Raw genomic sequence first — 14,327 nt, 5'->3', positions numbered from 1 at the left:
CCAGTGCTGCACTGGTAACACTGAGCAGGGGTTGACAGACCACAGCCCTCGGGCCAATCCAGCCTGTCGCCAGTTTTTGTAAACAAAGTTTTGGTGGAACGCAGCCACGCCCGGCTTACGGATTGTCTACGGATGCATTTTACTGAACCGCACAATTGAGTAACTAAGACAGCGACCAGATGGTCCCCAGAGACTGTAACATTTCCTTCCCCTCTAGGGGACACGCCGGCCGGGCGCTGGTACGAGAGGAAAGGCGCCTCCGCGAGAAACGCCCAGAGGGGCTCGTTCTCTGCTACAGACGGGGGTGGGGGGGGGGGGGGGGGGGGCAGCGGCCCAGGGAGGGGCCTCTGCGGGCACTTGACCTCTCGAGTGAGGCGTGAGACTCTCCCAGGACCGACGAAGTCCCATCTCGGACATGTTATAATTTCATTATAACTGGTGGGGCTGAAAGTTTTGCTTTTAAAACGCGTGGACTTTGGGTCTTGCCCCGCTGTCTCCTTCAATGCCATCCTGTGTGGACACGAGCAAAGGCTGTCTTCAACAAGAAACGCAGCATTAGATTACTTCTCCTGAAGCGCAGAAACAAAAATACACATTCCGAATGGGTTCCAATTCTAAGACAAAATGCAAATTCATGACCAGGCCTGTAGCAAGGAGTGAAAAGCAACCAACATTTGATTTTTCCGTGACAGCCACTGGAGGGTGTGCCTTCCCGGCTCCCTGCGGGTCCCTTCACATATACGCGTGTCTGCAAAAATAAATGCGTGTCCAGAAAGCGGCCTGGGTAGGCGCTGAGGGCATAAGCTGTGGAATTCAATGCCATTTGTTCTAGACGTGGTTGTTACTTCCCGCCAGCGGCGCGGGCCGGGCCGTGGGAGCCGCGTGCGGTTGCGTTTGGATCTGCGAGGGCCGCCGGTTCAGGCGCTGACCTGGCCAGCGAGGTGAGGCCACGCCGTCCCCGTGATCAAACGTGAAATGCTACAGGCACACAGCTGTGCGTGTGGGTAAGACGGGCTTTGAAAAAATTACTCAGCGGTGGCCTTGCCAACACACTCGATGGTCAGGCCTTGATTTCACCGGAAGCATCTCGCATGGGCCTTCCCTTCCCGACACTCGTTGCTACTGCTCCTGGGGCGGGGGGGGGGGGGGGGGGGGGCGCGGGCTGACGAGACGGGCCCTGGCTTCCCCCCTGCGCTGGTCTCTCCGTCTCCAGCCCCGCGGCCTTCCTTCCAGTCCACGCTTTACGTCACTTTGGAAATCTTCCCAACGTTACATCAGACGAGAAGGGGATAAGTCACCTCAACCGAAAAGTGTGAGGAGCTAGTGACAGGACGTCAAGCTGTGGGCGCACCATTCAAGGCCTTATCTCAAGCTGCCAGCCGGGGGTGGCGGAGTGGGAGGCCGTTTGCTACCATTAGGAAAAGTACGTCAGAGCAGAAAGGGCCGGAAACCCGTCCACGGGGACTTTGGCCAGGACGGAGCAGCGGTCCGTGACTGGGGCCCCCCGTCCCGTCACACGGCCGCCCTGCCCGGCCCGGCACCTTATCTAGTTACTATCCGAAGGTTTGGGGGTGGCTATGTCTCAACACGGCTTTCAAGGAAGAGGTCTTCTCCTCAGGGGAGTCGCTCACGGAGAGTTCAGTTCTCCGCTGAGGATTTATTGAGCACCGACGGTGTGCCAGAAGCTGCCGCAGGGGCTGTCTGTCCCCTTATGATACCAGTAATATTAGTATATAATAACAGTGATACCCCTATGAAGGAAGCAGCTCCTAAATCTTAAAAAAAAATTTTTTAATGTTTATTTATTTTTGAGACAGACAGACAGACAGAGAGAGAGAGGGACAGAGAGAGAGGGAGACACAGAATCTGAAGCCGGCTCCAGGCTCTGAGCTGTCAGCACAGAGCCCGACTCGGGGCTCGAACCCATGAACCGCGAGATCGTGACCTGAGCTAGTCAGACGCTCAACCGGATGAACCCTCAGGGCGCCCCTCCTAAATCTTTTTAAGTCCCCAACTCCGCAGGAAGACGCAGGACCGAGCAGTAAGGCACTGACACCGTCTTCAGAGCAGAAGCCACACCTGGCACCCGGACCCAGGATCTGACCACCAGCCTCGGCCCCTCGCTCCCCACTTGAGGCATATTTTCGTGGCGGTATTCCTTTAATTTTGTGCCAAGACGTAACCCTAGCCCCTCAGGATGAACGGCGCAGAAACACACACCCCAAAGTGTTTTACTGACGTCTTCAAATGTCTGCGCTTTAACCATAAAGAAAAACAAATGGAAAATGCTAAGGTTTACAACGTCTCACCCAAAAGCTCAAGGGACACCCTATAAGGAACGTAAGAAGCCATAAAAACAAGCATGAGTCCAGAAGCTTCCCTGGCTATTTAGAATGTCATCCTACGGTGTGATCACTAGGTTTTAAGCAACATCTGAAATGATTCCAAGGGCAGAGTCTCATTTTCCCAAACACAGCTTAAGTGTTCTTCCCTTCCTTTCCGAGCAAACGCCTCCTCGTTCATAGCACTCAACGCCCTTCTCCTCACAAATGAGACTCATTTCCCGCAGCCTTTCAAGATAATTTCCCTTCATCCAAAATTTCAGGCTCTTGCCCCCCGGCATCCTTCCTCCCTGGAGGGGAGCGGCCGGGTACTCCGAGATGGTCAACGCAGACCTGCGGGCACCGCTGTGATGGGCACACCTGCCTCGTGGAATTGCGAGGCTCCCCGGGGGGGGGGGGGGGGCATGTGGAAGGCGCCCGGCGCAGTCGGTCGTCGTCTTCCTGACGTTATACCAGTATTCTAGGTACTTATGAACATTGTATAATTTATAGGTTTTATTGGCATCTACATCAATATTCAATGCAAGACACTATCGAAATAAAATTTGAACTGGTGATGACCGCAGACGGGGAGGGGAGGAGGGGGTCACGTAAATCATTGCCACGCTCCAGTTTCCAGGCTGGGCGACGGATTCGCAGAAGTGACCCACAGGCTGGGCCGAGTGTTCCTACGCTCCCAGACGTCCTCCCACGGCATCCCCTCGGAGATCAGGGACCCAGCCCGGGAGGGTGTCCACTCGCAGGGCACACGTGCGTGCGAGTGCGCGGACTGGTGTGCTGGTCCGTGGCTACTCGGCGGAGCGGGGACAAGACGTGGGCCCGAGCCTGCCGGCTGCTGCAACACCTGGCCGTGGCATCCAGCCCCACCTTGCTCATCACCCGGCACCGCAGGGGCCGCCAGGACCACAGACAGTCACCGGCTCCACACTTCTTGAAGGTCTTTGGGTAAGAAGCAGCCACAGACTTCTTCACACCTAGTATAGACCCTATTTGCTCATTCGGACTCTGGTACAACTTGTTGTGTGACCCTCATTTATCTTCTCGAAGCCCCATTTCCTGCCATCTATGAGATGTGCCGGCAACGGGGTCGGCCCTGGTGTGCCTCACAGAATTCGCTAAGTCCATGGTTCTAAAATTTGGATAAATTAGTTACCTACGAAAGGAGAAAATATTAGGAACTCTGTAGTACCTACTCCAGAGACGTTACGCAGAAAAGGGTCATTTTCAGACACCGAGTGAAATAAGGGCAGTCCAGTGGAGGGCACTCGGCCGTGGCAATGGGTCTTCCGGCAGAGGGGTGTGTCCTTTCCTGGGATGGTGCGCACGCTGGAGACGGGATGAGGGACAAATTCTTTGTGAATCCGATTTAAAGCCATGAAATAACTGACCAGTAGAAGAAAATGTAAAAGATAGAGCTTGAGCTTGAAGTAAGCTGATGGGAAGAGAAAGAGAATTTCTTCCTTAAATCCTTGTAACTCCTTAAAAATGCAAACATCTTGTTCTGACCAAAGTCTGTATAAGTCACACTAGCTGTTGTAACGATTTTCAATTCTTCACAATTGGTTCATATTTGAGACACTAAATCTGGGTTCTAGAAAGCCCCTCTTACACCCACGATTTCACCACGGGAAAGAGCGGATTTCACAGGCCTCAAGAAACCGAGTGACAGAGCCAAGGTGCACGGTTAGCCTGTGACTCCGGTCTTCCGATTCCTATCCTGTTTCGTTGGTGGCAGAACGGATAAGAAAGCCCCAGGCTGTGGAATGAACTAGAAGCGTGTGTATCATTCACTCGTGTGCACGGAGACACGGCCATGCCAGATCTAGAACCGAGTGTCATGGTGAACAGAGGGTGAGGCCTACACGCGGGGGTGCAGACGAACTTCACAAATCGGCGGCGGAAAATTATGTGCGATTCCACCAAGAACCCCAGAGAAGTAAATAGATGCGGGGGTGGGGGGGACACAGATGGTCTCATTCAGACTGGGATGCCCGGGCAGGCTGAGCAGAAGGGCATTCTGGAAGGAGGAAAGTGAATGAGTCCTGCAGGCAGCAAAGGGCTTGTCACGTTCAAGGCCAGTGTAGCTGGGAGCAACGCGTATGTTCCTCTGCACAAACAGGGGTCAGAATTGAGACTTCCCAGTTTCTTCTTCAAGCCGGGAGGCCCATGTATCTGACCAAACTGCATCTTCAAGGACTGCTCTCCCCAGCCACAGAGCGGATCGGAGATTCGGGAGGGTGAGGTCGGCGAGGCCCAGGGACAGGAGTGTGGCCCCAAGTGCGAGAGCGATGGGAATGAACTAAATCAGACCCAGGGGAGATTCCTCCTGCAGAACCGACAGGATCTGAGGGGCACTCATGAGGCAAGAGTCCACAGGGACTCCCACATTTCTGGCACCAGACACCGGGTGGATGACTTCCCCTTGCGAAGATGGGGAGACGGGAGTAAGGGTGTGTCCGCAGGGAAAATGCGGAGCTCAGGTTGGGATGTTCTATGTTTGAGCTCATGCAAGCATCCCCAAATACCGGCTCGAGACGCAGAGGTCTCCCTCAGCGTGCTTTCGCGCCTCATCCCACCAGACACCGGAGTATCTGGGGCGTGACCGCACGTCTCCGCTTTCTGCGTGAGCCGAAGCTGCTGGCAGATGTCGCCGCCATCACGCTTACGGCGAGGACCAGGTGAGCCTCGGTTAGGGGACAAGTTAAGGACCCTATGAAACTTTGATCATTAACGATTTTGTCTTAGGGATGTCAAACCCATCAGTCTTTGTCACGCGCCTCTCAGAAAATGTTTTTGACCTCAGCTGCAGATATTTGCAGGAGAATCATTTGACCCCTAGGCTTCCTTAGCTGTATTCGGAAAGTCAAGCCTGTGACCGTCAAACTGAATGGCTTGATAAGAGTGAAAAATAAGGGGGAGCCACAGACGAGCAGACAAAGCTGCAAATCTCTTCTTCCATATCTGATTGTCAAACAAGCAGATGCGTGTTAAGTGGGAAATGCACCTAACTAACCCTGAAGACAGCCACCGAGAACTAGGGACAGTGGCCAGACTCCTCCCCGCGAGACTGATTTTATTTACAGTGTGAATCGTCAACGATTCAATGTTGGATTAGGTCGCAAACCGCAACGCAACGCTGTGCCACACGTGTGACACAGACTCTCACGATCTTCAGACTCGGGAGCACCCGTGGGAGCCCAGAGCCCGAGGTCACTACACTGACCGCTCGCCTTCTCCGCACATTTAGTGACACAAAGCTCCGGAACCAGCAGCTCGATTAAGTTAAAACACAATTTGGGTTCCACTCAGTCCTTCAGAGAAAATCCAAAATGACCCAATCAAAAGAAATGTTATCTTGATGTGTAAGATATAAGGAAACACAAAACCCTCAAACTTCTGAATTTGAAAATTCAGTGGGAATTTGACAGGAACCGGAGAGGACAGTCACGAGGTGAACACACGACAAAGAACATCTATAATAGAAAACAGGGACGACAACAGGTCTTTATAAAGCACGTGAGGGCCAGGTCTCGGGCTCGGAATACATTCTCCCACTAAAAACTGAAGGTCAACCAGTACACCCGCAGATCACGCACGGTGCAGAAAGGACCAGTACTCGACCACGGATACTCCGCGTCTCCACCTGTAGAAGGAGATTTAACAGGATGCATCAGGGCTCCTTTTCACTCAAATTCCTAACAATGAGAATTTAATTTGTCTCCTTTTGCTTGACTCAGTCGTACTGGTGTTTAAGGCGACAGACAACGCATCAAGTGATAGACCAAAAAAAAAAAAAAAATCCTTCCAAACAAGGTCTTTTTAAAGTGCTTATTTGCAGAGACTGTTGAAAGAGTTTTCAATATCGCGCTAATGGTTTCCTGGGCTGCTGTGTAAAAAGAAAGCCGTCGATCCGTGAACCGAAGTGGCTTTAGGAAGAGTCACCGCAGATTATGACATGTGACCACCATAAGACGGACTCCAACGACAGACCTTGTCAGGGGGCGGGGGGGAGCAGCCCCTCGCGGCTTCCACCCGGCACCGCGGCATAGAGGACCAGGGTCTGGGCATCAATACAGCTGAGAGGTCACCTTCCACACGCTTTCTAGACTCGTGCAGCAATGGTCGTAACAAGCGGCAGTGAAGTGTAAGCCCAACGTATCTTCACGTTTATTTACGGAGATGCTCAACCATGCACAAAACTGGAGGAAACAGGATAATGAGAGCCCTCACCCAGCACTCTTGACATTTGGTCCACCTTGTTTTATACAGATGCTCAACCCACCTCCCATTCCCCTGGCATATTTTAATTTAAATACCAGACAACACAGCATTTGATTTCACTTATGAGGACTCAGTTTTTCAGCACAGCCCCCATGCCATTACCATCTCACTTCAGGCAGTTAATACAAACCCACACGTAGTCTAGTTTCTCTGGTTGTCCCCAAAATGTGGTTTACAGTTGACTTGTTCAGAGACTGTGATTACGAGCCTGGGGCGTCTCCCATTCTGCCTCCTCTGCCCTTCTTGGCGTTACTGATTTCTCAGAGGAATCGGGTCACTTGTCCTGTGAAGTGTCTCACGTTCTGACTTGGCTGATTTCTTTCCTCTTGTTCAAAATGGCAGACCCCCAGACTCCATTAGATGTGGGCTCAACTTTGCAGCCCAGTCTCTTCACTGGTGGGACTGTAGCACCTCATGGCCTGTGGCCACCTCGTCACATCTGAGCATCTCTCCGTCTGTGAAACTTCGAGTGCTCTGGGTTCTGGAACCTTCTGTGGTAAAGATCCTGCTGTCCCCTAACCGTCTAGCACCCACTGAAGACTGTCACCCAGACCTATTAGGGCTTTCGAGTGGTGACTTCTATTCTTATCACTTACTCTGAATTGATAATCTAGAATCTTCTGAAAAGAAAAACTTTCTCTCGCCAACTATTTATTTACCTTGAAACGCATTTCGTACAGGAAAGGCATCATAAATGTTTACTTCTTTGTAATTTTTTAGAGTGATAGACCGATGCTCTAGCCCTCTCCAAAGGCCATCAATGAGATTTAAAGACGGAAGTACTTGCGAACTGAAGGTTTGCGTAGAATTCTGTACTTTTTCAACCTGGCTCCAGTCACGTCTCGAGCTCCATTATTTCACCCTACGGCAGTGGGCATCCCTTCTGCATTTGTGGACGCAACCCCACCGTCTTCCCTACTCGCTTTACTGCCCGGCACAGCCTGTGTCCCGGGCGCGTCCTGTACTCCCAGCAGGTGGAAACCACGGTCTGGGTGCTGGGCTTCCCACTGTTGCTTCCAGGCCTTTTGGGTCGATAAAGCTAAGAAACACGCAGGTTCTGAAGAGAAAACAAAATTGTGGGCTGGTAGCAGACACGTCCGTTTCATAATTTTAAAACGACACAGTTCATGAGGAGCCACATCGGTTCCACGCTTGCGTTTCTTGCCTTATGCTCAGACCACAGGTTCCGTCCTTTCGTGCGCTGGCTGACTTGGGGGCTGGAAAACTAACGAGAGCAGAGCGGCTTTCCTGACACACACACACCTACAGTGAGGAGGCCCGCGGCTTCGCACAAGGGACGCGCACGCAGCCTGCGTTAATTTCTCGCTCCAGCGGAAATCCGGACACAGAACCCGTCTTTGCTATCTGAGGAGGCACGGAATAAAGGGGGAAACTCTCCTATGTTCACCCGTCTCTGGTTTACGCCCAGGGGTGGACGTTTCTGGGGCCCACGGGAACCACCACACAGAGAGCTCCTCCAAGTGCGGCGTGCTGGAGATGTGACTCACATCATCGACGGCGTGGACCACTTCCGCAGGCACAGAGCTGGGGGTAAAACAATGACAATAATGACCACGCACATCACTGTGGAGGGTCCTTCTCTTTCCCTAATCCCCAAACTCTTCTCTGCCACTGTCATTTCTGCCGGGCCCTCCTTTTGTGGTCGCTTCCTGTCCTCCCCCCTCCCGCCCCCGTCCTCTCCTTGCCTTTGGGTTTGTCTCGTCACCCCCGCTTCTGCCCCTCACCCCTGCTCTTGTATCAGCGTCTCAGATTTTCTCCCTGCTCCTCATTCTCGTCTCTCCTCCGTCCTCCCCACGTTCTCCGCCAACGTTTTCTCTTCTGCCTCTGCTTTTCATTCTACGTTCCCTTCTTGTGTCGTGCGGGAGAGACGGACAGATCTACAACCCGATGCCTCCTGCAAGTGCAGCTGTGGGGCTGACTGATGTGCACCCAACGTCACACCAAGGTCTCCGCCTTCAGGACCTTGGCCGTTTGAAGGCAATCATGAATCTGGCAAAAGGCAACGTGTCGCAGAAATGGAAGCTAAATGAACGTAAATGATGTAGGAACACAGGCACAAGGTCAGGAAGCCGCTCGGGAAGCTCTGAGAAGCTAGACAGCCAGGAGCAACGGCGTCCGGCAGAACTCCCCGCAACGGCAGACACGTTTCTGCGTCTAAGCAGCGGCCCGACATCAGCGACGGGAAAGCCACGCGTACGTGAAAACACCACAGTCTGGAGCTGCTGGCGGCTGTGTTTCCAGGTCCTTGGACCTCTGACAAACAGTACACGGCAACCAGTCAGCACAGCACATACGTGTTATGCCCACGAAAAGAAAGAAATACGCAGCCACTGTCAAAAAGGTACAAATTGTATTTCATGCTGCAGGACTGACCAAGGGCCTTCTAACGACCTTCCCAAGCCAAGTGCTAGACCGTACGATGCAAACGTCAGTGTGGCCCGAGTGAGGCCCTTACAGCAGAGCAAGGCTTGGGCAGACGAGGGCAGGACCCTGACACGAGCCACCTCACAGGGCAGAAGGCAGTGCCTGTTCGCTGCGGACCTGCTGACGGGACTGACCTGACGCAAGCAGGGGACAGTGTGAGGCGGCGTCCCCGATGGAGGGCCTAGAATGTGGAATCCATCGGGCTACAGTGGGGAGAAATTCCCATGGGGGTTGTTTCCTCGTGGGAAGAAGGGAAAGTCATACTTAGTAAGGTTTTCAAGCAAACAGCCAACCAAAATGATTCCAGATAATTCCGTTATTCATTAATACCGTCAAAACTCTAGGTCACAAGGGGTGCCTGGGTGGTTCAGTCGGTTGAGCGTCCGACTTTGTCTCAGGTCATGGTCTCAGAGTTCATAGGTTCAAGCCCCGCCTTGGGCTCTGTGCTGATGGCTCAGAGCCCGGAGCCTGCTTCGGATTTTGTGTCTCCCTCTCTCTCTGCCCCTTCCCCACTCACACTCTGTCTTTCTCTCTCTCTCTCAAAATAAATAAACATTTAAAAAATTTTAAAAAAAGAAAAAAAAAGCCTAGGTCACAAACACCAGCTGAGTCAGTACTAGTTACCTTTCTGCGCCCCTGAGGGGCCTCTGGGGTAAATACGGGAGGGTGCTCCCCATACAGAGAGAGGACCAGCGAGAGCCTGGCCCTGCCCGGCACTGAAAGAAGGCTGGCCGCGTCGGTGGTCCCGCTGCTTCATGATGAGCAAGGCAGCTCCCCACCCCCCCCCCACCCCAGGGACAGACACATCCTGCTTTGGGGCCAAGGGTAGGAAGATGGGAGGCGTGGGAAATCGCTGCATTTTCTATTGTGTTCCTTAAAACAGACACACACACACACACACACACACACACACACACACACACGATGCGAAAGCAAATTACCTGTTCTGTGAAGCTGGATCCTCGGATTCCTCATCAAAAGGCAACAAAGGGCGGATCCGGCAGTGAACCCTGATATTCCCTTTCAGCTCCTACGACAATAGAGTTTGTCCCTGTGAGCTCAGGGGCAAGGCCGAGCGGACGGACTATTTCCTCAGAGAACGCGGCCTGACGGCCGCTTCCCCGGGGCGTGAGCGTCGCGTTCCCCACCCACACCTTGGCTTCTGATCAAGTCCCCACGGAGTGGCACTGAGCAGTCAGCGTTATTTTAGGCTTTTTAAACATCCACACTGAAGCGTGTTCACTTGGCAAACCATCATCGTGTGGTGACGAGTGTCCAGAAACCACCTCTCGATGGGGACCCGCGTCAAATTTCTGAGGCATTTTGGGAGAAGTTTCTGAAACCTGGTACTTTTCCAGACCCCGCCAAGCGTTCACCCAAATCGTGGCACGATGTGGTACTTCAGAGACAAAGGGCAACGATGTGGGACAACCGCTCCACGTGCCCCCACGTGGAAGAAGGGAGCACGTCCGCACGGCCCGGCTCGCCTCGGCCAGGCTGTGCCCAGACCCCCCGACGGCGCGGGTCTACCACGTCCGGGTGCCCCTGGCTCCACGCTGCACCCCGCTCTCTGGCACTGTGCGCGCGTCCTTTGCCCCCTGGTCCTTTCACAGCGACGGGACCATGACGAAGATGTCTATTCTTCCTCCACACGACAGCATCAGAAACTCGAAGTCCGCCACCGTGTCCTCCAGAAGCCATCCTTCTCCACTCACTCCCGGGGCCCTCGCGCACCTCACCCTTGGTCTCTGCAGCAGGGCGACACTGCTGTCCAGACCGGGGACCAAAAGGCACCAAGATGCTTAGAAAGTGCGGTCGGCGGGAAGCGTGCATGCGCTCCGGTGTCACGGGGTAGAGCTCGGCCGCAGGAGTGGGTCAGGCACAGGGAGAATTACTCCCAGGCGGGTCTGGCCGTGGAGGGAGCCCGGGGACGGGAGAGAATCTTCCCAGGAACCACCGGGTCCTGGGGCTGCTGGTCCGCGGGACTGTGAGCCGGGCCGGGGCTCAACCACACCACCCAACCTCACGGAAGTTCAGCCACCAAACCGTCAGCTCTGGCCTCGCGGCGTGCAGAAACGGACACCTGAGTGTGCACACTCCGTGGGCCGCAGAGCTCAGCCCGCGGACGAACGTGAGGGGGCCGTGCTTTGCGCCCTGCGGATGGGGGAGGAAGAGCTGGGGCCGGGGCTCGCGAGGAAGGCAGCGCTCTGAGAGTCCTAGGTCCGGTGCCCCTTGTGCGGACCTCTGTCCCCCCATGTGCCCCGGTGCCCCCCCCCCCGTGTTGACCTCCACCCCCCCATGTGTCCCAGTCCCCCCTGTGTGTTTCTGGATCCCCCGTGCTTCCTCTGCCCCCCCCCACCCCCCTCCGCCCCCCTCCCCCCCCGCCTTTCCTTCCCTGCCCTGGCCCCTTGCCCTCCGCCCCTTCTGGGACCCACCGCACTCCCACCACCAAACGTTGTGAAGCGCCTTCCTCCTCTGCTTCTCTAGCTGGTACCTCGAGTCCGCCTCCTGCAGGCATCGCTCCAGATGTCCCGCCTTGGACCGCCAAGCTGCAACAATGGTTTACCCGCGTGTCCGGCAGGTTTCCGGGAGGGGGGCCTGCACTACATCCTGTCTCCCTCTTCTCCCTTCCGGTTTTCCATAAAACACCTCACGTTTTCAAAGCCGAGAGACGCTATTTTCCACAAAATAACAGCACTGTCCCCTTTGCTGGAGCGCGTGACATGTAGGACCACCTGTGTGGGCTGAGTCACCTCACCTGAGACCCTTCAGGAGAGGCCCTGAACCGAATGCACCGAAGAGGCACGAGACCCTTAGGTACTCAGTGATTTGAACTAAAATATCTGGGGGCACCTTGGGGGGCTAAGTCAGTTGGGCACCCACTCTTGGTTTTGACTCAGGTCATGATCTCGCAGTTTGTGAGTTCGAGCCCCGGAGTCGGCCTCTGTGCTGACAGGTTGGAGCTTGGAGCCTGCTTGGGATTCTGTGTCTCGCTCTCTCTGCCCCTCCCTTGCTTGCTCGCTCGCTCTCTCTCTCTCCCTCTCTCTAATAAACTAAAATATCTGTCAGGCTAACGGAAACCTAGTACGCCTTAATTCACACAGTGCCACGGGGCCAAAGCACCTCCCTCCACGAGCTGCCTGTTGGGTAGTTTGAGCACATCCCGTCCTGACCCAATAGCGGCCGAGCGCCGTGGGCTTCCCAGATGTGAGGAAAGGGCTGAGCGGATCGAACGGAGCCTCACACACACTCTAGGAGCCTCCGGCACAGGACGTGCAGCAGGGACACGGTGCCAGCTCAGGGACGGCATCGAGGTCCAGAAAGCCTCTTCGAGTCACCAGAGGAAACGGGGACTCCCTGAGGAGGGAGCGCGGCCAAGGACCGCAGCCCCCACGCACGCCAGCGACCGCCTGGGCGTTGGCTCTTGCCCCTGTGCCCAGGCAGGGCGTAGTCAAAGGAGAGGGAAACTTGAATCCCCGGGAGGTGGGGCCATGGCTTACACAGCAGAGCCTGGCGTTGGAGCTGTGCCCTCTGGACCCCCTCGGCCACTTCAGAAAGGCCTGTCTGCAGGTGGTCCCAGAAATTCCCGGAAACTTCCAGAAAAGAGGCATGCAGTGCCTTTACGTCTTGCTTCAGTGCCTATAGAGCAAAAATATACAGCACTGAGGTAGTGAATATTATTAATCACATAGCGCTATAGATAATAATTTCCCAAGTGGCTATAGAATAAGAACACAGCCGCCTGGCGCAGACAGTCACGTGCCGATTTATTACGAACTAAATCTACTTAAAGCTCAAGTTCTCAAAAGTTAGATGAAGGACAGGTTTTGTCCGCTGGGTACTTGCTTGTGAGGATGGCCGGGCCCCGGTCCCACGTCGCCCTCCACACACAGCTGCAGGGCTCTGATGTATTATCCAGACCGCCTGCTTGGAGCCACATTGTCCTGGGCCCATGGTGAGCGCCGTGGTGACCCCGTGCTTAGGGGACACACGTCCGTCCGGGTGCACGTGCGAGAGCCTTCAGAGAAGTCTGAGGACAATGCAACTGATAAACAGCATCCCCCACGTCAGGGGCTCTTCCCTTCTGATGCGACTGGAAGGCTGTTTGGCCCAGAGAAGGAAGGTGCGGACGTCCTGCAGCTTAACATCTCCTACGGAAGGAATCGCGAGATCGTAGCTGACCCGAGATAGAGTCGTTTGTTCCGTTAAACCTTCCTTTTCTGTAACGTGGTGACTGTTCCCATACGTTTGGGAAACGTTCTGCTAAAACGTCAACACTAAATTGAATTACGGTATTTTATTACATGGAACGCAGGTAGAGTTACGCACGATAGTCAAAGATGGGTCCGTTTCACTCAGCGATGAGAGCGCAAAGAATTAATTTATATAAATCTGTTCTGCAGGCACTGAAGCCGTGCATGGGCCGGAAAAAGAAACCTCTAAGGGCAGACTAATCGTGTTTGCAGATGGCATTCTTGTTGTTGTCATAATGATCTTTTTTTTTTTTTTCCTTCTGACTTTCACCCAGGTCACACTGTTTATAACAAAAGGTGAACAATACTCCCAACCGGACGATGGTATAAAAATACACCCCCGCACTCTCACCCTGGGCAGGTGCCAGCGTGCTGCCCCCAGGGCCGCGGTTCCCACTTCTCTTCCCAGACGCCGCGGCCGTTCCACAGGCGCTGCGTCCACGGGATGGCAGCGACACTCGCCCTGTTTAGCCTGACCTGGACAAAGCACTTCTCTACCCTTTGACGTTAAAATAAACAAGAGGACGACTCTGACTCTGGCATACAGAGCGGCCGACAGCAGTTCTCACGGCCCGTCTCACGGCCACACGGTGTTCTTCCCTCCTGTCTCTGCTCAGGAGCCCAGTCCGGGCGCCCTTGGGTGCCGAAGTCCTCGCTCTACCCAGCAGGTAGTGGGGCGGAGGGCGGGACCCCCAGCCGAAGACCCTCGCAGCAGGTTATGAACGCAGTGAGGCTTCTGCAACCTCGCGAAGGCCAGATCAGCAGGCTGTAATGGAAAACCTGCATCTCCTGAGAAGCTTTGCTTCGTGAAAAGACGGCTTCTTGAGCAGATCTATTTTCGGGGCACCTGGGTGGCTCAGTTGGCCGAGCGCATGACTCTTGGTTTTGGCTCAGGTCACGGTCCCCAGGGTCATGATGATGAGCTCTGAAGTGGGTTTCATGAGCGAATGGCTAAGAAAGAAGGCGTGAGACGTTTTTGGTGCAAAAAGGCGATCTTATTGTAGCA

The 14,327-nt window shown here is 54.4% G+C and overlaps 1 long non-coding RNA gene across 1 annotated transcript; it reads right to left on the bottom strand.

Annotated features, from left to right (window-relative positions):
* Positions 1–6,177: 6,177 nt before the first annotated feature.
* LOC116738094 lies at positions 6,178–12,701 on the bottom strand. Its single transcript, XR_004343700.1, has 4 exons — positions 12,569–12,701; positions 11,515–11,617; positions 10,010–10,098; positions 6,178–8,168 (listed from the first exon to the last, which is right to left on the bottom strand). It is a non-coding gene; the product is annotated as an uncharacterized LOC116738094 (long non-coding RNA).
* Positions 12,702–14,327: the final 1,626 nt, after the last annotated feature.

The sequence above is a fragment of the Lynx canadensis genome, chromosome B2 (assembly GCF_007474595.2).
Source record: "Lynx canadensis isolate LIC74 chromosome B2, mLynCan4.pri.v2, whole genome shotgun sequence".
In the NCBI taxonomy this organism is placed as follows: Eukaryota; Metazoa; Chordata; class Mammalia; order Carnivora; family Felidae; genus Lynx; species Lynx canadensis.
The sequence above is the reverse complement of the archived record's forward strand: the minus strand, read 5'-3'. Positions and strand labels throughout refer to the sequence as shown.